Raw genomic sequence first — 25,779 nt, forward strand, 5'->3', positions numbered from 1 at the left:
TCCTGGTGACCCTGGAATTCGTCCCACTTGATCATGCTGTGGGAGACTTTTGTGTTCCTGAAGTGGACTCCTTAGGGTTCCATGGAGGATCGTTGCATCTGGATTCATCAAGCACCTTGAACGATCATTTTCTCTTCCGTCGTGCCTCTGCCTGCTCTTGGTATCACAGTATTGGGGAGTGATCCCTCATCCTCTGTGTTCTGGACTCGTTTGAGAAGGACATGTTCACGTTCGTTCTATATGTGGTCGATCTCTGCTGTGAGGCCCTCTGGTCCTCGACTTTGATATGCCCGGAGTTTGACTCAACTGGGGATACAGTTTCCCTTCTCGTGGTCAGACTGTTCAATTGCTGGTTTCCTCTTGACAAGTTCTTGGCCTGCTGCATGTTGGTGGAGATTTGTCTATGTCTTCTACGTGGTTCAGCCTCTTGGCACATGAGTGTTCGTTCACCCGTTCTCCGAGGATTTTCTGTGTGTCTCCGTCCTGTCAGTTGTTACTTCTCCACTTTTGTCTCAAATCCCAGGGGAAGCAACTAATTATAGGGTAACGACCAAGAGATCCAAGGTGGAAGGCGGGCATAAAGGTATCAGGGTGATCCTTCTTCTGGACCCATACGTACATTTCAACCACACAACGGGTGGTTTATGATCTCAGACTTTATGACAATTCCTTCAGCAGGAATTGTCACCGAGCTGCTGCTTGGTTTCCCTGAGACTCTTCCATTGTCGGTGTTCTTCCCTGATTGAGAAATCATTCCACCTGTGTTTCTGAATTGTTCTGAGTCGCTGGAATCATCTGATCACCTGGCTAGGTTTGGCCCCTAAGAACACATGGGAAGAACATAGATCTCCGTCCCAACTTGTGTTATCCTCCAGGTTCTTTCCCCTTCTGCCACCCTGGAAATTCAGGGCTTTCCACTGGATGTCTCCCGTTCTCAGGAATAGACACTTGACTTGTCCATTCCATGGCCAACACACCCCTTCTGGCCACAGGTCTCTGGACGATTGAAAAGGCAGTGTCTGCACTGCATTGCACTTACCGCTTCTCCACTCCAACCACTGGATACTCACCTCCAACAACAGAAACAATTTCTATTCTATGCCAAAGGAATCACCAGGGCAGGAAAGAATGCCTGGCACCTAAGTGGCCCTCCATTGCTCTTTCCCCAGTAAAACAGGAATGGATGGCTGAAGACAAATCTTGGCGAGTGGCTTCTAAACTGGAAGCTATTTAGATATATGACCACCAGGTTCTCATGTCTCTGAAGCTCGAGCTCTCAAGTGTCCTCTGAGGGAGTGTCCACGTTTCTGAGTGTGCAGGGAGGGAAGAGGTAGTGTGCTTGACCCTGTTCTAGGGATCGAAGTTCCCTTGTCGCCGCCCAATAAATGCCAGGCGCCCGCAGGTCCGGGGCCTTCTCTGCCCCCTTTCCCCTGGCCACCGTCGATGTAGACTTCCCTTCCATTGGACTTCATGCTCCCTTTTCCCAATGCCAAATACGTCCCTGCACGATGCGTCTAAATCCTCAGGTCTCCTCCCTGTCCCCTTAGTCTGTGCGCGCACCTCTCGGAAAATGATTTGATGAAGTTATCCGAATCTTCCTCACTGTTCATGTAGACTTTCCTTTCACTAGAAAGGAACCACTGTGAGAGCAGGACCTTTGCCTCTCTTCTTCTTCTGTGTCCTCACTCTCTACAATGGGGCAGAGTCCACTCTCTCCCAGCTGACGTATTTTCCTCAGTCTCCATCAATACGGGCGAACAAATAAGTCCTCAGTCCAACCAAAGGCAAGTGGTATGATGGAATCTTTTTCTTCTCACGTTTCCTTTCCTTCAGTCTGTCTTCTCACGTGCTGAACACGTACCTCCGCCTACAATATCTCATTGAGGGGTGAATATATCTCTTTCGGGCTAGCACTCCTTCCAGCCCAGGAGCCACCTCTCCTCTCCTCTCTCTGGATTCTGTCATGACCAACTGAGCAGTTGTCCCTCCTCGTCCTCTTGGCCGCCAGCTCCCTCTGTGACATGGGGCTCTTTGCGAGCCGAACTTCTAAACTATTCCGGGACTTGTCCTTCGGTACCTGAGTGCCTGAGTATATGGGTTGGCGCAATACGTGGGAAAGGTATCCTTCATGATGCCAATACTAAAAACAAAAGGCTTGTATGAAGAAATAATCTGAAATATGTATGTGTATGCATATGTAGATATAGATATAGATATACATAGGGATACCTGTGGTATAAAATTGAAATGTATACCTCACTGTAAAATGAGTATTCCTTTGAACAAAGGAGACAGTATGAGGCAGGATATCCAGAAAGAACGCAAGGGTCAGGTATTCCGAATCGTCAAGAGAATCCCTGACACCCCCCCAAAAGACATATCTCCCCAGGAAGTCCAAAGAGGCTTGTTAGAGACAATGATCCATTTTTTATTCAGCAAAAGTCATTTCCACAGTGGAAGGCTGTTAGAACATCAATACGGTCATAAGAGAGCCTGAGAGCTTAAGGGGACATTTGGGAAAGAGTCCAATGATCCCCTGGAGCCTCGGGCTTCAGAGACTCCAATCTAGACCTGGAGGTCCACACTCGTGTCAAGCATGGATTCTTGGATAGGGATGTGGCAGGCTGGATCCGTGACAGAGCCTTGTCTCTAGGTGGGTTGTTTCCGAAGCCAGCGGGGCCTGGATCGTGATGTTCTAGCAGCAAGAGGAATAATGTCTCCTGTAGCAAACGGGCCGGTAGCTGCAGTAACTAGAGCCAGAGCCGTAGCCACAGCCATAACGGGAGCCATAGCCACAGCCATAGCCATAAAAGGGGCCCCATCCATAGCCATAATAGGGGCTGCATCCGTAGCCATAGCCTCTTCCACAGCCATAGCCCCAGGGGTTGCTGTAGTAGCTGCAGTACATGGTGTCCGGGGATGTGGGATCACGTGGGTCGCGAGAGGATGGTTCTCAAGTGTGTGTGTGTCTCCCGTTCCCCTTGGACCTTTATATACCATCGGGAACTGGCAGAGCATTCCATTCCCTCCGTGACAGAGCCAGCAACTATGTAAGCAAGCAGTATGTGCCACGCTCTGCTGACAGTCCGTCATGGTGTGCTTAGAACAGCTCATTGTTTGGGAGACTCCCAATGGCATTAAAAAGCATCGTTTTAATTGGCTCTGCTGAAGTCTAGTCTCAGCCGAATCCTGTCGCCAAGCTCAGCTACTCCGTTCTCAAAGCCGCCAATCATGTGGCTTGTACTTTTCCTTCAAATGTTTCGGGGTGCATCCTGTGGAACACTTTTGCCCCCTTTGCTACCTCTCCTGTCTCAAGTCATCGGTCTCTGCCCATTGGAAGCGTACTACTCCTGTCTCCTTGCTTGAATTGTAGGGACTTGGTTCCAGACAGCTCCCTCCCAGGGAACTATGTGCCGCATATCTATGGACATCTTATGTAGACACCCAAAATGCTGATCATTCTGCAAGGAACCGTGCAGCCCCCAGAAAGAAAGACTCTCTGGTGCCCAGCGACAGTAAGGCTACGCGTGGAAATCTTGGTCCGGGGCTCCGCATTTCTACAAAAGCGTCTCTCTGTATCGATGTCCAGATCAAACCTGTTCTGTCTTCTCCTGCTGAACAAGTCCTTACCCCTGCCATCATTAAACGTGCTCCCCAAAGAATGGATATTTCCTTTTTTGGTGTAATTGTGGAGTATTTTCTTTTTTCACACTTCGTTGTGTGGTCTGGATTCTTGATCTTCATTGTCAGAATCAGGCAGACACCCAAACATAGGTGTTTATTTTAGTTTTATTTTTATTTCTTTTATTTTACTTTATGTTATGTTATGTTACGTTATGTTATTTCCTTTCATTTCTTCAAGGCCAGTTGAATTAACCATACTCTGTGCTTTTTCTGGTGAACAACAGAGTGGTTCTGCATTTCAGGATATTCTACGGCATTATAGGTTGTTAGAATGCGGGGGTAATTCCCTGTGCCGTACTGCTTATCCTTCTTGTTCCTCTCTTTGGATAGAGTAGTTTGGATCCAGGAATCCCTTAGCCATGTAATGCCCCTACCCCGTCTCTCAGCCCTTTGCGCACCGCTCGTTTGCTTCTATATCTCTGAATTTATGTCTGTTTTGCATGTACGTGCTGTGTTTACTCTCCAGAGTTCTCATAGCAGTGATAAGCCTACAGGATGCTGTTTTCTCCTTGACTCATTTCCCCAAGCATACTCTTCTCGACCAGCACCCACTGTGCGGCCATTGGCAGTATTTCTTTTGGGGGCTCACTACTATACCCTGAAAGGCATAAAAACCACCTCTTCTTCACTGATCCTCGGTTGGTGGCCACCCACGAGGCTTCCATTCCTCGGATATTGGAAACAATGTTGCTCTGAATCCCGGATGCGTGTAACTTTTTGGACTAGTGTCGTTATTACACGAAGACAGTGACAGGTTGCATCATATGGCCGTTCTAAGCTGAGTTATTTGAGAAGCCCCCATCCTGGTTTTCCACGGTGGTTGCAGCCACGTACACTCCCACCAGGAGTGGGAGTGGCCTCCTCCACCTTCCCTCCAGCCTTTGGGATGTGTAGATTTTCGAGGATGGCCATGCTGAAGGTGCGAGGTGATATCTCATGGATGTTTGGATTTTCCTTTCCCTCCCAATTAGTGATGTTGAGACCTTGTCTGCTGCTTGGTATCCATCTGAAGGTCTTCCTTGGACCAAAGGCCTGTTTCGGTACTCTGCCCATATTTCCATGGCATTGTTCCTTCCTTTGCACACTGAGTTGGAAGAGCTGGGCGTGAACGCCTTGCGGGTCACATCCTTGGCTGTAGTTTCTTCTAAGAGGTGGCTACGTTCAGGTCTCCCCTTCAGGCTTTACACCACGTTGGTGGGGATTTTTGACAATGGAGTGAGAGAATGTTCTCTTCTCGGTGGTTTCCGTGTGGCTGCTCAGGTTTGCAAGCACCCCTTGCAGAGACTGTCTCTCCGTCGTTGTGTACCTGGTCTCCTTTGGCATTGCTGCATTGGTACTAAGGGTGTGACGTCCCTGCTGGGGTCTTCATGCTCTTCCGTTGGTCCACGGGTCTGTTTCTGTGCCCCTGTCATGCAGTTTTGATGCCTGTCACTTGGCAGTACCCTCTAAGGTCTAGGAGGATGTTCTGTTCCGCAAGGCCCTTTTTCGGAGAGTGCCTTGGAAACTGCAGATGGTTTCTTGTTCTCCTTTGAGGAATAGCTTTCCAGGAATACTAGGGTTACAAAGGAGTATTTGTTTCCCTTCCATGAATGTTAAAAGTACGTGTTCCAGTTCCGGGAGAAAATGTCTTCAGTGTATTGCTAGGGGTTGCCTTGAATCTGCACCTTGCTTTGAGGAGTAGGGCCAAGATGGTAGTACTTCTTCTTCCCATCCAAGGACACAGGATATCTATGTCTGTAGTTCAGTAATTCTCAATTTTCTCCTTCAACATTTTTTAGTTTTCCGAATATGCATCTTTCTTCTTGTTTATGGATTGTCCTTGCTATTTTTCATGCATTCCTTTTCATTTTGTGATTTTTCCTGTTTCGTATTGTTGTCACTTGGCCGTCCTGCTATGGCATGTTAGGAATACGGAAAAACAGTGGATTCCTGTGCATTAATCTTGGTATGGTGCCCACTAACCATTCCTTTATTATTCGTTCCATGGGATTTAGGGTGGAGCCTCTTGAGCTCTCTGTGTTCCAGACCCTGTCTTTGGCTAATGGGGTCAGTGTTAGCTCTTTCTTCCCCACACGGACACATTGTGTTTCTTTGTCTTGTCCAGTGGCTGGGGCTAGGTCGTTCAGGTCTGTCTGAAAGAGATGGGTGAGAGGGAGCACCCTTGGCTTCTTCCTGGATTGAGCAGGAAGGGGTTCATCTCGACACCTTGGAGGGTCATCCTGGCTGGAGGGTTAGCCTACGTGGCCTTATTATGTTGAGATCGTCTCCCTGCACACCCACGGTGATGAGATTTGTTAGTCTGAAGGGATGTTGAAGTTCTTCGAGTGCTCCCTCCGCATCTGTTGAGGGGAGGGTGTGATGTTTTGTCCTTCCTTGTGTTGAGGGTGTGTAGCCCGTTGACTGCTTGGCCCTTGTGGAACCATCCTGGTGACCCTGGAATTCGTCCCACTTGATCATGCTGTGGGAGACTTTTGTGTTCCTGAAGTGGACTCCTTAGGGTTCCATGGAGAATCGTTGCATCTGGATGCGTCAACCATCTTGAATGTTCACTTTCTGTTCCGTCGTGCCTCTGCCTGCTCTTGGTATCACAGTATTGGGGAGTGATCCCTCATCCTCTGTGTTCTGGACTCGTTTCAGGAGGACATGTTCAAGTGCGTTCTATATGTGGTCGATTTCCACGGTGAGGCCCTCTGGTCCTCGACTTTGATATGCCCGGAGTTTGACTCAACTGGGGATACAGTTTCCCTTCTCGTGGTCAGACTGTTCAATTGCTGGTTTCCTGTTGACAAGTTCTTGGCCTGCTGCATGTTGGTGGAGATTTGTCTATGTCTTCTACGTGGTCCAATCTCTTGGCACATGAGTTTTCGTTCACCTGTTCTCCGAGGATTTTCTGTGCCAGTTGTTACTTCTCCACTTTTGTCTCAAATCCCAGTGGAAGCAACTAATTATAGGGTAACGACCAAGATATCTAAGGTGGAAGGCGGGCATAAAGTTATGAGGGTGATCCTTCTCCTGTACCCATACGTGCATTTCAACCACACAACGGGTGGTTTATGATCTCAGACTTTAGGAAGGGCCTTCAGCAGGAATTGTCACCGATCTGCTGCTTGGTTTCCCTGAGACTCTTCCATTGTCGGTGTTTTTCTCTGATTGAGAAATCATTCCACCTGTGTTTCTGAATTGTTCTGAGTCGCTGGAATCATCTGATCACCTGGCTAGGTTTGGTCCCTAAGAACACATGGGAAGAACATAGATCTCCGTCCCAACTTGTGTGATCCTCCAGGTTCTTTGCCCTTCTGCCACCCTGGAAATTCAGGGCTTTCCACTGGATGTCTCCGGTTCTCAGGAATAGACACTTGACTTGTCCATTCCATGGCCAACACACCCCTTCTGGCCACAGGTCTCTGGACGATTGAAAAGGCAGTGTCTGCACTGCATTGCACTTACCGCTTCTCCACTCCAACCACTGGATACTCACCTCCAACAACAGAAACAATTTCTATTCTATGCCAAAGGAATCACCAGGGCAGGGAAGAATGCCTAGAACCTCAGTGGAACTCCATCGCTCTTTCCCCAGCCAGTAAAACAGGAAAGGATGGCTGAAGACAAATCTTGGCGAGTGACTTCTAAACTGGAAGCTATTTAGATATATGACCACCATGTTCTCATGTCTCTGAAGCTCGAGCTCTCAAGTGTCCTCTAAGGGAGTTTCTACGTTTCTGAGTGTGCAGGAGGGAAGGGGTAGTGTGCTTTACCCTGTTCTGAGGATCAAAGTTCCCTCGTTGCCGCCCAATAAATTCTAGGCGCCCACAGGTCCGGGGCCTTCTCTGCCCCCTTTCCCCTGGCCACCGTCGATGTAGACTTCCCTTCCATTGGGCTTCATGCTCCCTTTTCAGAACACCAAATACGTCCCTGTACGAAGCGTCTAAATCCTCAGGTCTCCTCCCTGTCTCCTTAGACTGTGCGCGCACCTCTAGGAAAGGGATTTGATGAAGTTATCCGAATCTTCCTCACTGTTCATGTGGACTTTCCTCTCACTAGAAAGGAACCACTGTGAGAGCAGGACCTTTGCCTCTCTTCTTCCTCTGCGTCCTCACTCTCTACAATTGGGCAGAGTCCACTCTCTCCCAGCTGACGTATTTTCCTCGGTCCGTCAATACGGGCGAACAAATATGTGCTCAGTCCAACCAAAGGCAAGTGGTATGATGGTATCTTTTTCTTCTCACGTTTCCTTTCCTTCAGTCTGTCTTCTCACGTGCTGAACACGTACCTCCGCCTACAATATCTCATTGAGGGGTGAATATATCTCTTTCGGGCTAGCACTCCTTTCAGCCCAGGAGCCACCTCTCCTCTCCTCTCTCTGGGATCCTGTCATGACCCACTGAGCAGCTGTCCCTCCTCATCCTCTTGGCTCCATCTGTGACATGGGGCTCTTTGCAAGCCACCCTTCTAGACTATTCCGGGACTTGTCCTTCAGTACCTGAGTGCCTGAGGATATGGGTTTGTGCAATACGTGGGAAAGGTATCCTTCATGATGCCAATATTAAACACAAAAGGCTTGTACGGAGAAATAATCTGAAATATGTATGTGTATGCATATGTAGATATAGATATAGATATACATAGGAATACCTGTGGTATAAAATTGAAATGTATTCCTCGCTGTAATATGAGTATTCCTTTGGACAAAGGAGGCAGTATGAGGCAGGATATCCAGAAAGAACGCCACGGTCAGGTATCCTGAATCATCAAGAGAATCCCTGACACCCCCCAAATGTCATATCTCCCCAGGAAGTACAACGAGACCTGTTAGAGACAATGAACCGTTTTTATTGAGCAAAAGTCATTTCCCCAGTGGAAGGCGGTTAGGAACATCAATACGGTCATAAGAGAGCCTGAGAGCTTAAGGGGACATTTGGGAAAGAGCCCCGTGATACCCCAGAGCCTCGGGCTTCACAGACTCCAATCTAGACCTGGAGGTCCACACTCGTGTCAGAGGTCCACACTCGTGTCAAGCATGGATTCTTGGATAGGGATGTGGCAGGCTGGATACGTGACAGAGCCTTGTCTCTAGGTGGGTTGTTTCCGAAGCCAGCGGGGCCTGGATTGTGATGTTCTAGCAGCAGGAGGAATAATGTCTCCTATAGCAAACGGGCCGGTAGCTGCAGTAACTAGAGCCAGAGCCGTAGCCACCGCCATAGCAGGAGCCGTAGCCACAGCCATAACGGGAGCCATAGCCACAGCCATAGCCATAAAAGGGGCCCCATCCATAGCCATAATAGGGGCTGCATCCGTAGCCATAGCCTCTTCCACAGCCATAGCCCCAGGGGTTGCTGTAGTAGCTGTAGTACATGGTGTCCGGGGACGTGGGATCACGTGGGTCGCGAGAGGATGGTTCTCAAGTGTGTGTGTGTCTCCTGTTCCCCTTGGACCTTTATATACCGTCGGGAACTGGCAGAGCATTCCATTCCCTCCGTGACCGAGCCAGCAACTATGTAAGCAAGCAGTATGTGCCACGCTCTGCTGACAGTCAGTCATGGTGTGCTTGGAACAGCTCATTGTTTGGGAGACTCCCAATGGCATTAAAGAGCATCGTTTTAATTGGCTCTGCTGAAGTCTAGTCTCAGCCGAATCCTGTGGCCAAGCTCGGCTACTCCGTTCTCAACGCCGCCAATCAATTTGAAGGCTTGTACTTTCCCTTCAAATGTTTCAGGGGGCGTCCTGTGGATCACTTTTGCCCCCTTTGCTGCCTCTGCTGTCTTAAGTCATCGGTCACTGCCCATTGGAAGCGTACTACTCCTGTCTCCTTGCTTGAATTGTAGGGACTTGGTTCCAGGCATCTCCCCCCAGGGAAGTCCGTGCCGCATATCTATGGACATCTTATGTAGACACCCAAAATGCTGATCATTCTGCAAGGAACAGTGCAGCCCCCAGAAAGAAAGACTCTCTGGTGCCCAGCAACAGTAAGGCTACACGTGGAAACCTTGGTCCGGGGCTCCGCATTTCTACAAAAGCATCTCTCTGTATCGATGTCCAGATCCAAACCTGTTCTGTCTCCTCCTGTTGAACAAGGACCTACCCCTGCCATCATTAAACGTGCTCCCCAAAGCATGGATATTTTCCTTTTTTGGTGTAATTGTGGAGTATTTTCTTTATTCACACATCTTTGTGTGGCATAGATACTTGATCTTCATTTTCAGAATCAGGCAGATGCCCAAACGTAGGTATGTATTTTATTTTTATTTTACTTTATTTTATTTTATTTTATTTTATTTTATTTTATTTGACTATATTTTATTAATTCAAGGACAGTCGACTTAACCATACTCTGTGTGTTATCTGGTGAACAGCAGAGTGGTTCTGCATTTCAGTATATTCTACAGCATTATACGTTGTTAGAATGCAGGTATACTTCCCAGTTCCATACTGTAAATCCTTTTTGTTCATCTCTTTGGATAGTGTACTTGGTATCCAGGAATGCCATATCCATGAAATGCCTCTACCTCGTCTCTCAGCCCTTTGCTAACCGCTCGTTTGCTTCTATGTCTCTGAATTTATGTCTGTTTTGCATGTACGTGCTGTTATTACTCTCCAGAGTTCTCCTAGCAGTGATAAGCCTAGAGGATGCTGTTTTCTCCTTGACTCATTTCCCCAAGCATACTCTTCTCGACCAGCACCCACTGTGCGGCCATTGGCAGTATTTCCTTTTGGGGGCTCACTACTATACCCTGAAAGGCATAAACACCACATCTTCTTCACTGAGTCCGCTGTTGGTGGCCACCCGCGAGGCTTCCATTCCTCGGATATGGGGAACAACGTTGCTCTGAATCCCGCGATGCGTGTTACTTTTTGGACTAGTGTCGTTATTATACGAAGACAGTGACAGGTTGAATCATATGGCCGTTCTAAGCTGAGTTATTTGAGAAGCCCCCATCCTGGTTTTCCACGGTGATTGCACCCGCGTACACTCCCACCAGGAGTGGGAGTGGCCTCCTCCACCTTCCCTCCAGCCTTTGGGATGTGTAGATTTTTGAGGATGGCCATGCTGAAGGTGCGTGGTGATATCTCATGGATGTTTGGATTTTCCTTTCCCTCCCAATTAGTGATGTTGAGACCTTGTCTGCTGCTTGGTATCCATCTGAAGGTCTTCCTTGGACCAAAGGCCTGTTTCGGTACTCTGCCCATATTTCGATGGCATTGTTCATTCCTTTGGACACTGAGTTGGATGAGCTGGGCGTGAACGCCTTGCGGGTCACATCCTTGGCTGTAGTTTCTTCTAAGAGGTGGCTTCATTCAGGTCTCCCATTCAGGCTTTGCAGCACGTTGGTGGGGATTTTTAACAATGGTGTGAGAGAATGTTCTCTTCTCGGTGGTTTCCGTGTGGCTGCTCAGGTTTGCGAGCACCCCTTGCAGAGACTGTCTCTCCGTCTTTGTGTACCCGGTCTCCTTTTGCATTGCTGCATTGGTACTAAGGGTGTGATGTCGTTGCTGGGGTCTTCATGCTCTTCCGTTGGTCCACGGGTCTGTTTCTGTGCCCCTGTCGTGCAGTTTTTATGCCTGTCACTTGGGAGTACCCTCTAACGTCTAGGAGGATGTTCTGTTCCGCACGGCCCTTTTTCGGAGAGTGCCTTGGAAACTGCAGATGGTTTCTTGTTCTCCTTTGAGGAATAGCTTTCCAGGAATACTAGGGTTACAAAGGAGTATTTGTTTCCCTTCCACGAATGTTAAAAGTACGTGTTCCAGTTCCGGGAGAAAATGTCTTTGGTGTATTGCTAGGGGTTGCCTTGAATCTGCAGCTTGCTTTGGGGAGTAGGGCCAAGGTGGAAGTACTGATTCCTCCCATCCAATGACACGGGATATCTATGTCTGTAGTTTGGTAATTCTCAATTTTCTACTTCAACCTTTTTTAGTTTTCTGAATATGCATCTTTCTTCTGCTTGTTTATGGATTGTCCTTGCTATTTTTCATGCATTCCTTTTCATTTTGTGATTTTTCCTATTTCGTATTGTTGTCACTTGGCCGTCCTGATATGGCATGATTAGAATACGGAAAACCAATGGATTCCTGTGCATTAATCTTGGTATGGTGCCCACTAACCATTCCTTTATTATTCGCTCCACGGGATTTAGGGTGGAGCCTCTTGAGCTCTCTGTGTTCCAGACCCTGTCTTTGGCTAATGGGGTCAGTGTTAGCTCTTTCTTCCCCACACGGACACATTGTGTTTCTTTGTCTTGTCCAGTGGCTGGGGCTAGGTCGTTCAGGTCTGTCTGAAAGAGACGGGTGAGAGGGAGCACCCTTGGCTTCTTCCTGGATTGAGCAGGAAGGGGTTCATCTCGACACCTTGGAGGGTCATCCTGGCTGGAGGGTTAGCCTACGTGGCCTTATTATGTTGAGATCGTCTCCCTGCACACCCACGGTGATGAGAATTGTTACCCGGAAGGGATGTTGAAGTTCTTCGTGTGCTCCCTCTGCACCTGTTGAGGGAAGGGTGTGATGTTTTGTCTTTCCTTGTGTTGAGGGTGTGTAGCCCGTTGACTGCTTGGCCCTTGTTGAACCATCCTGGTGACCCTGGAATTCGTCCCACTTGATCATGCTGTGGGAGACTTTTGTGTTCCTGAAGTGGACTCCTTAGGGTTCCATGGAGGATCGTTGCATCTGGATTCATCAAGCACCTTGAACGATCATTTTCTCTTCCGTCGTGCCTCTGCCTGCTCTTGGTATCACAGTATTGGGGAGTGATCCCTCATCCTCTGTGTTCTGGACTCGTTTGAGAAGGACATGTTCACGTTCGTTCTATATGTGGTCGATCTCTGCTGTGAGGCCCTCTGGTCCTCGACTTTGATATGCCCGGAGTTTGACTCAACTGGGGATACAGTTTCCCTTCTCGTGGTCAGACTGTTCAATTGCTGGTTTCCTCTTGACAAGTTCTTGGCCTGCTGCATGTTGGTGGAGATTTGTCTATGTCTTCTACGTGGTTCAGCCTCTTGGCACATGAGTGTTCGTTCACCCGTTCTCCGAGGATTTTCTGTGTGTCTCCGTCCTGTCAGTTGTTACTTCTCCACTTTTGTCTCAAATCCCAGGGGAAGCAACTAATTATAGGGTAACGACCAAGAGATCCAAGGTGGAAGGCGGGCATAAAGGTATCAGGGTGATCCTTCTTCTGGACCCATACGTACATTTCAACCACACAACGGGTGGTTTATGATCTCAGACTTTATGACAATTCCTTCAGCAGGAATTGTCACCGAGCTGCTGCTTGGTTTCCCTGAGACTCTTCCATTGTCGGTGTTCTTCCCTGATTGAGAAATCATTCCACCTGTGTTTCTGAATTGTTCTGAGTCGCTGGAATCATCTGATCACCTGGCTAGGTTTGGCCCCTAAGAACACATGGGAAGAACATAGATCTCCGTCCCAACTTGTGTTATCCTCCAGGTTCTTTCCCCTTCTGCCACCCTGGAAATTCAGGGCTTTCCACTGGATGTCTCCCGTTCTCAGGAATAGACACTTGACTTGTCCATTCCATGGCCAACACACCCCTTCTGGCCACAGGTCTCTGGACGATTGAAAAGGCAGTGTCTGCACTGCATTGCACTTACCGCTTCTCCACTCCAACCACTGGATACTCACCTCCAACAACAGAAACAATTTCTATTCTATGCCAAAGGAATCACCAGGGCAGGAAAGAATGCCTGGCACCTAAGTGGCCCTCCATTGCTCTTTCCCCAGTAAAACAGGAATGGATGGCTGAAGACAAATCTTGGCGAGTGGCTTCTAAACTGGAAGCTATTTAGATATATGACCACCAGGTTCTCATGTCTCTGAAGCTCGAGCTCTCAAGTGTCCTCTGAGGGAGTGTCCACGTTTCTGAGTGTGCAGGGAGGGAAGAGGTAGTGTGCTTGACCCTGTTCTAGGGATCGAAGTTCCCTTGTCGCCGCCCAATAAATGCCAGGCGCCCGCAGGTCCGGGGCCTTCTCTGCCCCCTTTCCCCTGGCCACCGTCGATGTAGACTTCCCTTCCATTGGACTTCATGCTCCCTTTTCCCAATGCCAAATACGTCCCTGCACGATGCGTCTAAATCCTCAGGTCTCCTCCCTGTCCCCTTAGTCTGTGCGCGCACCTCTCGGAAAATGATTTGATGAAGTTATCCGAATCTTCCTCACTGTTCATGTAGACTTTCCTTTCACTAGAAAGGAACCACTGTGAGAGCAGGACCTTTGCCTCTCTTCTTCCTCTGTGTCCTCACTCTCTACAATGGGGCAGAGTCCACTCTCTCCCAGCTGACGTATTTTCCTCAGTCTCCATCAATACGGGCGAACAAATAAGTCCTCAGTCCAACCAAAGGCAAGTGGTATGATGGAATCTTTTTCTTCTCACGTTTCCTTTCCTTCAGTCTGTCTTCTCACGTGCTGAACACGTACCTCCGCCTACAATATCTCATTGAGGGGTGAATATATCTCTTTCGGGCTAGCACTCCTTCCAGCCCAGGAGCCACCTCTCCTCTCCTCTCTCTGGGATTCTGTCATGACCAACTGAGCAGTTGTCCCTCCTCGTCCTCTTGGCCGCCAGCTCCCTCTGTGACATGGGGCTCTTTGCGAGCCGAACTTCTAAACTATTCCGGGACTTGTCCTTCGGTACCTGAGTGCCTGAGTATATGGGTTGGCGCAATACGTGGGAAAGGTATCCTTCATGATGCCAATACTAAAAACAAAAGGCTTGTATGAAGAAATAATCTGAAATATGTATGTGTATGCATATGTAGATATAGATATAGATATACATAGGGATACCTGTGGTATAAAATTGAAATGTATACCTCACTGTAAAATGAGTATTCCTTTGAACAAAGGAGACAGTATGAGGCAGGATATCCAGAAAGAACGCAAGGGTCAGGTATTCCGAATCGTCAAGAGAATCCCTGACACCCCCCCAAAAGACATATCTCCCCAGGAAGTCCAAAGAGGCTTGTTAGAGACAATGATCCATTTTTTATTCAGCAAAAGTCATTTCCACAGTGGAAGGCTGTTAGGAACATCAATACGGTCATAAGAGAGCCTGAGAGCTTAAGGGGACATTTGGGAAAGAGTCCAATGATCCCCTGGAGCCTCGGGCTTCAGAGACTCCAATCTAGACCTGGAGGTCCACACTCGTGTCAAGCATGGATTCTTGGATAGGGATGTGGCAGGCTGGATCCGTGACAGAGCCTTGTCTCTAGGTGGGTTGTTTCCGAAGCCAGCGGGGCCTGGATCGTGATGTTCTAGCAGCAAGAGGAATAATGTCTCCTGTAGCAAACGGGCCGGTAGCTGCAGTAACTAGAGCCAGAGCCGTAGCCACAGCCATAACGGGAGCCATAGCCACAGCCATAGCCATAAAAGGGGCCCCATCCATAGCCATAATAGGGGCTGCATCCGTAGCCATAGCCTCTTCCACAGCCATAGCCCCAGGGGTTGCTGTAGTAGCTGCAGTACATGGTGTCCGGGGACGTGGGATCACGTGGGTCGCGAGAGGATGGTTCTCAAGTGTGTGTGTGTCTCCCGTTCCCCTTGGACCTTTATATACCATCGGGAACTGGCAGAGCATTCCATTCCCTCCGTGACAGAGCCAGCAACTATGTAAGCAAGCAGTATGTGCCACGCTCTGCTGACAGTCCGTCATGGTGTGCTTAGAACAGCTCATTGTTTGGGAGACTCCCAATGGCATTAAAAAGCATCGTTTTAATTGGCTCTGCTGAAGTCTAGTCTCAGCCGAATCCTGTCGCCAAGCTCAGCTACTCCGTTCTCAAAGCCGCCAATCATGTGGCTTGTACTTTTCCTTCAAATGTTTCGGGGTGCATCCTGTGGAACACTTTTGCCCCCTTTGCTACCTCTCCTGTCTCAAGTCATCGGTCTCTGCCCATTGGAAGCGTACTACTCCTGTCTCCTTGCTTGAATTGTAGGGACTTGGTTCCAGACAGCTCCCCTCCCAGGGAACTATGTGCCGCATATCTATGGACATCTTATGTAGACACCCAAAATGCTGATCATTCTGCAAGGAACCGTGCAGCCCCCAGAAAGAAAGACTCTCTGGTGCCCAGCGACAGTAAGGCTACGCGTGGAAATCTTGGTCCGGGGCTCCGCATTTCTACAAAAGCGTCTCTCTGTATCGATGTCCAGATCAAACCTGTTCTGTCTTCTCCTGCTGAACAAGTCCTTACCCCTGCCATCATTAAACGTGCTCCCCAAAGAATGGATATTTTCCTTTTTTGGTGTAATTGTGGAGTATTTTCTTTTTTCACACTTCGTTGTGTGGTCTGGATTCTTGATCTTCATTGTCAGAATCAGACAGACACCCAAACATAGGTGTTTATTTTAGTTTTATTTTTATTTCTTTTATTTTACTTTATGTTATGTTATGTTACGTTATGTTATTTCCTTTCATTTCTTCAAGGCCAGTTGAATTAACCATACTCTGTGCTTTTTCTGGTGAACAGCAGAGTGGTTCTGCATTTCAGGATATTCTACGGCATTATAGGTTGTTAGAATGCGGGGGTAATTCCCTGTGCCGTACTGCTTATCCTTCTTGTTCCTCTCTTTGGATAGAGTAGTTTGGATCCAGGAATCCCTTAGCCATGTAATGCCCCTACCCCGTCTCTCAGCCCTTTGCGCACCGCTCGTTTGCTTCTATATCTCTGAATTTATGTCTGTTTTGCATGTACGTGCTGTGTTTACTCTCCAGAGTTCTCCTAGCAGTGATAAGCCTACAGGATGCTGTTTTCTCCTTGACTCATTTCCCCAAGCATACTCTTCTCGACCAGCACCCACTGTGCGGCCATTGGCAGTATTTCTTTTGGGGGGCTCACTACTACACCCTGAAAGGCATAAACACCACCTCTTCTTCACTGATCCTCGGTTGGTGGCCACCCATGAGGCTTCCATTCCTCGGATATTGGAAACAATGTTGCTCTGAATCCCGGGATGCGTGTAACTTTTTGGACTAGTGTCGTTATTACACGAAGACAGTGACAGGTTGCATCATATGGCCGTTCTAAGCTGAGTTATTTGAGAAGCCCCCATCCTGGTTTTCCACGGTGGTTGCAGCCACGTACACTCCCACCAGGAGTGGGAGTGGCCTCCTCCACCTTCCCTCCAGCCTTTGGGATGTGTAGATTTTCGAGGATGGCCATGCTGAAGGTGCGAGGTGATATCTCATGGATGTTTGGATTTTCCTTTCCCTCCCAATTAGTGATGTTGAGACCTTGTCTGCTGCTTGGTATCCATCTGAAGGTCTTCCTTGGACAAACAGCACGTTTGGATACTCTGCCCATATTTCCATGGCATTGTTCCTTCCTTTGCACACTGAGTTGGAAGAGCTGGGCGTGAACGCCTTGCGGGTCACATCCTTGGCTGTAGTTTCTTCTAAGAGGTGGCTACGTTCAGGTCTCCCCTTAAGGCTTTACACCATGTTGGTGGGGATTTTTGACAATGGAGTGAGAGAATGTTCTCTTCTCGGTGGTTTCCGTGTGGCTGCTCAGGTTTGCAAGCACCCCTTGCAGAGACTGTCTCTCCGTCTTTGTGTACCCGGTCTCCTTTTGCATTGCTGCATTGGTACTAAGGGTGTGATGTCGTTGCTGGGGTCTTCATGCTCTTCCGTTGGTCCACGGGTCTGTTTCTGTGCCCCTGTCATGCAGTTTTTATGCCTGTCACTTGGCAGTACCCTCTAAGGTCTAGGAGGATGTTCTGTTCCGCAAGGCCCTTTTTCGGAGAGTGCCTTGGAAACTGCAGATGGTTTCTTGTTCTCCTTTGAGGAATAGCTTTCCAGGAATACTAGGGTTACAAAGGAGTATTTGTTTCCCTTCCATGAATGTTAAAAGTACGTGTTCCAGTTCCGGGAGAAAATGTCTTTGGTGTATTGCTAGGGGTTGCCTTGAATCTGCACCTTGCTTTGAGGAGTAGGGCCAAGATGGTAGTACTGCTTCTTCCCATCCAAGGACACAGGATATCTATGTCTGTAGTTCAGTAATTCTCAATTTTCTCCTTCAACATTTTTTAGTTTTCTGAATATGCATCTTTCTTCTCCTTGTTTATGGATTGTCCTTGCTATTTTTCATGCATTCCTTTTCATTTGGTGATTTTTCCTGTTTCGTATTGTTGTCACTTGGCCGTCCTGCTATGGCATGTTAGGAATACAGAAAAACAGTGGATTCCTGTGCATTAATCTTGGTATGGTGCCCACTAACCATTCCTTTATTATTCGTTCCATGGGATTTAGGGTGGAGCCTCTTGAGCTCTCTGTGTTCCAGACCCTGTCTTTGGCTAATGGGGTCAGTGTTAGCTCTTTCTTCCCCACACGGACACATTGTGTTTCTTTGTCTTGTCCAGTGGCTGGGGCTAGGTCGTTCAGGTCTGTCTGAAAGAGATGGGTGAGAGGGCGCACCCTTGGCTTCTTCCTGGATTGAGCAGGTAGGGGTTCATCTCGACACCTTGGAGGGTCCTCCTGGCTGGAGGGTTAGCCTAAGTGGCCTTATTATGTTGAGATCGTCTCCCTGCACACCCACGGTGAGGAGAATTGTTACCATGACGGGATGTTGAAGTTCTTCGAGTGCTTCTTCCGCATCTGTTGAGGCGGAGGGTGTGATGTTGTGTCCTTCCTTGTGTTGAGGGTGTGTAGCCCGTTGACTGCTTGGCCCTTGTTGAACCATCCTGGTGACCCTGGGATTCATCCCACTTGATCATGCTGGGGGAGAGGTTTGTGTTCCTGAAGTGGACTCCTTAGGGTTCCATGGAGGATCATTGCATCTGGATGCATCAACCATCTTGAATGCTCATTTTCTCTTCCGTCGTGCCTCTGTCTGCTCTTGGTATCACAGTATTGGGGAGTGATTCCTCATCCTCTGTGCTCTGGACTCGTTTGAGTAGGACATGTTCAAGTTCGTTCTATATGTGGTCGATCTCCGCTGTGAGGCCCTCTGGTCCTTGACTTTGATATGCCCGGAGTTTGACTCAACTGGGGATACAGTTTCCCTTCTCGTGGTCAGACTGTTCAATTGCTGGTTTCCTCTTGACAAGTTCTTGGCCTGCTGCATGTTGGTGGAGATTTGTCTATGTCTTCTACGTGGTCCAATCTCTTGGCACATGAGTGTTCACCCGTTCTACGAGGATTTTCTGTGTGTCTCCGTCATGTCAGTTGTTACTTCTCCACTTTTGTCTCAACTCCCAGGGGGAGCAACTAATTATAGAGCAACGACGAAGAGATCCAAGGTGGAAGGCGGGCATAAAGTTATTAGGGTGATCCTTCTCCTGGACCCATACGTACTTTGCAACCACACAACGGATGGTTTATGATCTCAGACTTTTTGAAGGGCCTCAGCAGGAATTGTCACCGAGCTGCTGCTTGGTTTCCCTGAGACTCTTCCATTGTCGGTGTTCTTCCCTGATTGAGAAATCATTCCACCTGTGTTTCTGAATTGTTCTGAGTCGCTGGAATCATCTGATCACCTGGCTAGGTTTGGTCCCTAAGAACACATGGGAAGAACATAGATCTCCGTCCCAACTTGTGTGATCCTCCAGGTTCTCTCCCCTTCTGTCACCCTGGAAATTCAGGGCTTTCCACTGGATGTCTCCGGTTCTCAGGAATAGACACTTGACTTGTCCATTCCATGGCCAACACACCCCTGCCGGCCACAGGTCTCTGGACGATTGAAAAGGCAGTGTCTGCACTGCCTTGCACTTACCTCTTCTCCACTCCAACCACTGGATACTCACCTCCAACAACAGAAACAATTTCTATTCTATGCCAAAGGAATCACCAGGGCAGGAAAGAATGCCTGGCACCTCAGTGGCACTCCATCACTCTTTCCCCAGTAAAACAGGAATGGATGGCTGAAGACAAATCTTGGCGAGTGACTTCTAAACTGGAAGCTATTTAGATATATGACCACCATGTTCTCACGTCTCTGAAGCTCGAGCTCTCAAGTGTCCTCTAAGGGAGTTTCCACGTTTCTGAGTGTGCAGGGAGGGAAGAGGTAGTGTGCTTGACCCTGTTCTGAGGATCGAAGTTCCCTCGTTGCCGCCCAATAAATGCTAGGCACCCACAGGTCCGGGGCCTTCTCTGCCCCCTTTCCCCTGGCCACCGTCGATGTAGACTTCCCTTCCATTGGACTTCATGCTCCCTTTTCCCAATGCCAAATACATCCCTGAAAGATGCGTCTAAACCCTCAGGCCTCCCTCCCTGTCCCCTTAGTCTGTGCGTGCACCTCTCGGAAAGGGATTTGATGAAGTTATCCGAATCTTCCTCACTGTTCATGGGGACTTTCCTCTCACTAGAAAGGAACCACTGTGAGAGCAGGACATTTGCCACTCTTCTTCCTCTGTGTCCTCACTCTCTACGATGGGGTATAGTCCACTCTCTCCCAGCTGACATATTTTCCTCGGTCTCTGTCCATACGGGCGAACAAATATGTGCTCAGTCCAACCAAAGGCAAGTGGTATGATGGAATCTTTTTCTTCTCACGTTTCCTCTCCTTCATTCAGTCTTCTCTCATGCTGAACACGTACCTCCGTCTACAATGTCTCATTGAGGGGTGAACATACCTCTTTCGGGCTAGCACTCCTTTCAGCCCAGGAGCCACCTCTCCTCTCCTCTCTCTGGAATCCTGTCATGACCAACTGAGCAGCTGTCCCTCCTCATCCTCTTGGCCGCCAGCTCCATCTGTGACATGGGGCTCTTTGCAAGCCACCCTTCTAGACTATTCCGGGACTTGTCCTTCGGTACCTGAGTGCCTGAGGATATGGGTTTGCGTAAAACGTGGGAAAGCTATCCTTCATGATGCTGATACTAAAAACAAATGGCTTGTATGGAGAAATAATCTGCAATATGTATGTGTATACATATGTAGATATAGATACAGATATACATAGGGATAGCTGTGGTATAAAATTGAAATATATACCTCACTGTAAAATGAGTATTCCTTTGAACAAAGGAGACAGTATGAGGCAGGATATCCAGAAAGAACGCAAGGGTCAGGTATCCTGAATCGTCAAGAGAATCCCTGACAACCCCCTAAAAGACATATCTCCCCAGGAAGTACAAAGAGGCTTGTTGGAGACAATGAACCGTTTTTTATTGAGCAAAAGTCATTTTCCCAGTGGAAGGCGATTAGGAACATCAATACGGTCATAACAGAGCCTGAGAGCTTAAGGGGACATTTGGGAAAGAGTCCCGTGAAACCCCGGAGCCTCGGGCCTCAGAGATTCCAATCTAGACCTGGAGGTCCACACTCGTGTCAAGCATGGATGCTTGGATAGGGATGTGGCAGGCTGGATCCGTGACAGAGCCTTGTCTCTAGGTGGGTTGTTTCCGAAGCCAGCGGGGCCTGGATCGTGATGTTCTAGCAGCAAGACGAATAATGTCTCCTGTAGCAAACGGGCCGGTAGCTGCAGTAACTAGAGCCAGAGCCATAGCCACCGCCATAGCAGGAGCCGTAGCCACAGCCATAGCCATAAAAGGGGCCCCATCCATAGCCATAATAGGGGCTGCATCCGTAGCCATAGCCTTTTCCACAGCCATAGCCCCAGGGGTTGCTGTAGTAGCTGCAGTACATGGTGTCCGGGGACGTGAGTTCAGCTGGGTCGCGAGAGGATGGTTCTCAAGTGTGTGTGCGTCTTCCATTCCCTTGGACCTTTATATACCGTCGGGAACTGGCAGAGCATTCCTTTCCCTCTGTGACGGAGCCAGCAACTATGCAAGCAAGCAGTATGTGCCACGCTCTGCTGACAGTCAGTCATGGTGTGCTTGGAACAGCTCATTGTTTGGGAGACTCCCAGTGGCATTAAAAAGCATCGTTTTAATTGGCTCTGCTGAAGTCTAGTCTCAGCCCAATCCTGTGGCCAAGCTCGGCTACTCCGTTCTCAACGCCGCCAATCATGTGGCTTGTACTTTCCCTTCAAATATTTCGGGGGGCGTGCTGTGGAACACTTTTGCCCCCTTTGCTGCCTCTCCTGTCTCAAGTCATCGGTCTCTGCCCATTAGAGGCGTACTACTCCTGTCTCCTTGCTTGAATTGTAGGGACTTGGTTCCAGGCATCTACCCGCCCAGCGAAGTCCGTGCCGCCAATCTATGGACATCTCATGTAGACACCCAAAATGCTGATCATTCTGCAAGGAACAGTGCAGCCCCCAGAAGGAAAGACTCTCCGGTGCCCAGCGACAGTAAGGCTACGCGTGGACATCTTGGTCAGGGCGCCGCGTTTCTACAAAAGCTTCTCTCTGTATCGATGTCCAGATCCAAACCTGTTCTGTCTTCTCCTGGTGAACAAGTACCTACCCCTGCCATCGTTAAAGGTGCTCCCCAAAGAATAGATATTTTCCTTTTTTGGTGTACTTGTGGAGTATTTTCTTTTTTCACACTTCTTTGGGTGGCATACATACTTCATCTTCATTTTCAGAATCAGGCAGATGCCCAAACGTAGGTGTGTATTTTATATTTATTTTACATTATTTTATTTTATTTTAATTTTCTATATTTTATTAATTCAAGGACAGTCGACTTAACCATACTCTGTGTTTTTTCTGGTGAACAGCAGAGTGGTTCTGCATTTCAGGATATTCTACGGCATTATAGGTTGTTAGAATGCGGGTGTATTTCCCTGTGCCATGCTTCTTATCCTTCTTGTTCCTCTCTTTGGATAGAGTAGTTTGGATCCAGGAATCCCATAGCCATGAAATACCCCTACCCCATCTCTCAGCCCTTTGCTCACCGCTCGTTTGCATCTATATCTCTGAATTTATGTCTGTTTTGCATGTACGTGCTGTTATTACTCTCCAGAGTTCTCCTAGCAGTGATAAGCCTACAGGATGCTGTTTTCTCCTTGACTCATTTCCCCAAGCATACTCTTCTCGACCAGCACCCACTGTGCGGCCATTGGCAGTATTTCTTTTGGGGGGCTCACTACTATACCCTGAAAGGCATAAACACCACATCTTCTTCACTGAGTCCTCTGTTGGAGGCCACCCGCGAGGCTTCCATTCCTCGTATATTGGAAACAATGTTGCTCTGAATCGCCAAATGCGTGTAACTTTTTGGACTAGTGTCGTTATTATACGAAGACAGTGACAGGTTGAATCATATGGCCGTTCTAAGCTGAGTTATTTGAGAAGCCCCCATCCTGGTTTTCCACGGTGGTTGCACCCGCGTACACTCCCACCAGGAGTGGGAGTGGCCTCCTCCACCTTCCCTCCAGCCTTTGTGATGTGTAGATTTTTGAGGATGGCCATGCTGAAGGTGCGAGGTGATATCTCATGGATGTTTGGATTTTCCTTTCCCTCCCAATTAGTGATGTCGAGACCTTGTCTGCTGCTTGGTATCCATCTGAAGATCGTCCTTGGGCCAACACCCTGTTTCAATACTCTGCCCATATTTCAATGGCATTGTTCATTCCTTTGGACACAGAGTTGGATGAGCTGGGCGTGAACACCTTGTGAGTCACATCCTTGGCTGTAGTTTCTTCTAAGAGGTGGCTACGTTCAGGACTCCCCTTCAGGCTTTACACCACGTTGGTGGGGATTTTTGACAATGGTGTGAGAGAATGTTCTCTTCTCGGTGGTTTACGTGTGGCTGCTCAGGTTTGCGAGCACCCCTTGCAGAGACTGTCTCTCTGTCGTTGTGTACCTGGTCTCCTTTTGCATTGCTGCATTGGTACTAAGAGTGTGACGTCACTGCTGAGGTCTTCATGCTCTTCCGTTGGTCCACGGGTCTGTTTCTGTGCCCCTGTCATGCAGTTTTGATGCCTGTCACTTGGCAGTACCCTCTAACATCTAGGAGGATGTGCTGTTCCGCACGGCCCTTTTTCGGAGAGTGCCTTGGAAACTGCAGATGGTTTGTTGTTCTCCTTTGAGGAATAGCTTTCCAGGAATACTAGGGTTGCAAAGGAGTATTTGTTTCCCTTCCGTGAATGTTAAAAGTATGTGTTCCAGTTCCGGGAGAAAATGTCTTCGGTGTATTGCTAGGGGTTGCCTTGAGCCTGCAGCTTGCTTTTGGGAGTAGGGCCAAGGTGGAAGTCCTGATTCTTCCCATCCAAGGACACGGGATATCTATGTCTGTAGTTCGGTACTTCTCAATTTTCTCCTTCAACCCTTTTTAGTTTTCTGAATATGCATCTTTCTTCTCCTTGTTTATGGATTGTCCTTGCTATTTTTCATGCATTCCTTTTCATTTTTTTATTTTTCCTGTTTCATATTATAGTTACTTTGCCGTCCTGATATGGCATGTTAGGAATACGGAAAAACCGTGGATTCCTGGGCATTACTCTTGGTATGGTGCACACTAACCATTCCTTTATTATTTGTTCCACGGGATTTAGGGTGGAGCCTTTTGAGCTCTCTGTGTTCCAGACCCTGTCTTTGGCTAATGGGGTCAGTGTTAGCTCTTTCTTCCCCACACGGACACATTGTGTTTCTTTGTCTTGTCCAGTGGCTGGGGCTAGGTCATTCAGGTCTGTCTGAAAGAGACGGGTGAGAGGGAGCACCCTTGGCTTCTTCCTGGATTGAGCAGGACGGGGTTCATCTCGACACCTTGGAGGGACATCCTGAGTGGACGGTTAGCCTACGTGGCCTTATTATGTTGAGATCGTCTCCCTGCACACCCATGGTGATGAGAATTGTTAGCAGGAAGGGATGTTGAAGTTCTTCGAGTGCCTCTTCCGCATCTGTTGAGGTGGAGGGTGTGATGTTTTCTCCTTCCTTGTGTTGAGGGTGTGTAGCCTCTTGACTGCTTGGCCCTTGTTGAACCATCCTGGTGACCCTGGAATTCGTCCCACTTGATCATGATCATGCTGTGGGAGACTTTTGTGTTCCTGAAGTGGACTCCTTAGTGTTCCACGGAGGATCGTTGCATCTGGATGCATCAAGCATCTTGAATGATCACTTTCTGTTCCGTCGTGCCTCTGCCTGCTCTTGGTATCACAGTATTGGGGAGTGATCCCTCATCCTCTGTGTTCTGGACTCGTTTGAGGAGGACATGTTCACGTTCGTTCTATATGTGGTCGATCTCCGCTGTGAGGCCCTCTGGTCCTTGACTTTGATATGCCCAGATTTTGACTCAACTGGTGATACAGTTTCCCTTCTCGTGCTCAGACTGTTCAACTGCTGGTTTCCTCTTGACAAGTTCTTGGCCTGCTGCATGTTGGTGGAGATTTGTCTATGTCTTCTACATTGTCCAATCTCTGGGCACATGAATGTTCGTTCACCTGTTCTCCGAGGATTTTCTGTGTGTCTCTGTCGTGTCAGTTGTTACTTCTCCACTTTTGTCTCAAATCCCAGGGGAAGCAACTAATTATAGAGCAACGACCAAGAGATCCAAGGTGGAAGGCGGGCATAAAGTTATTAGGGTGATCCTTCTCCTGGACCCATACGTACATTTCAACCACACAACGGGTGGTTTATGATCTCAGACTTTTTGAAGGGCCTCAGCAGGAATTGTCACCGAGCTGCTGCTTGGTTTCCCTGAGACTCTTCCATTGTCGGTGTTCTTCCCTGATTGAGAAATCATTCCACCTGTGTTTCTGAATTGTTCTGAATCGCTGGAATCATCTGATCACCTGGCTAGGTTTGGTCCCTAAGAACACATGGGAAGAACATAGATCTCCGTCCCAACTTGTGTGATCCTCCAGGTTCTCTCCCCTTCTGTCACCCTGGAAATTCAGGGCTTTCCACTGGATGTCTCCCATTCTCAGGAATAGACACTTGACTAGTCCATTCCATGGCCAACACACCCCTGCCGGCCACAGGTCTCTGGACGATTGAAAAGGCAGTGTCTGCGCTGCATTGCACTTACCGCTTCTCCACTCCAACCACTGGATACTCACCTCCAACAACAGAAACAATTTCTCTTCTATGCCAAAGGAATCACCAGGGCAGGAAAGAATGCCTGGCACCTAAGTGGCCCTCCATCACTCTTTCCCCAGTAAAACAGGAATGGATGGCTGAAGACAAATCTTGGCGAGTGACTTCTAAACTGGAAGCTATTTAGATATATGACCACCATGTTCTCATGTCTCTGAAGCTCGAGCTCTCCAGTGTCCTCTAAGGGAGTTTCCACGTTTCTGAGTGTGCAGGGAGGGAA

The sequence above is a fragment of the Sus scrofa genome, chromosome 13 (genome assembly GCF_000003025.6).
Source record: "Sus scrofa isolate TJ Tabasco breed Duroc chromosome 13, Sscrofa11.1, whole genome shotgun sequence".
NCBI lineage: Eukaryota > Metazoa > Chordata > Mammalia > Artiodactyla > Suidae > Sus > Sus scrofa.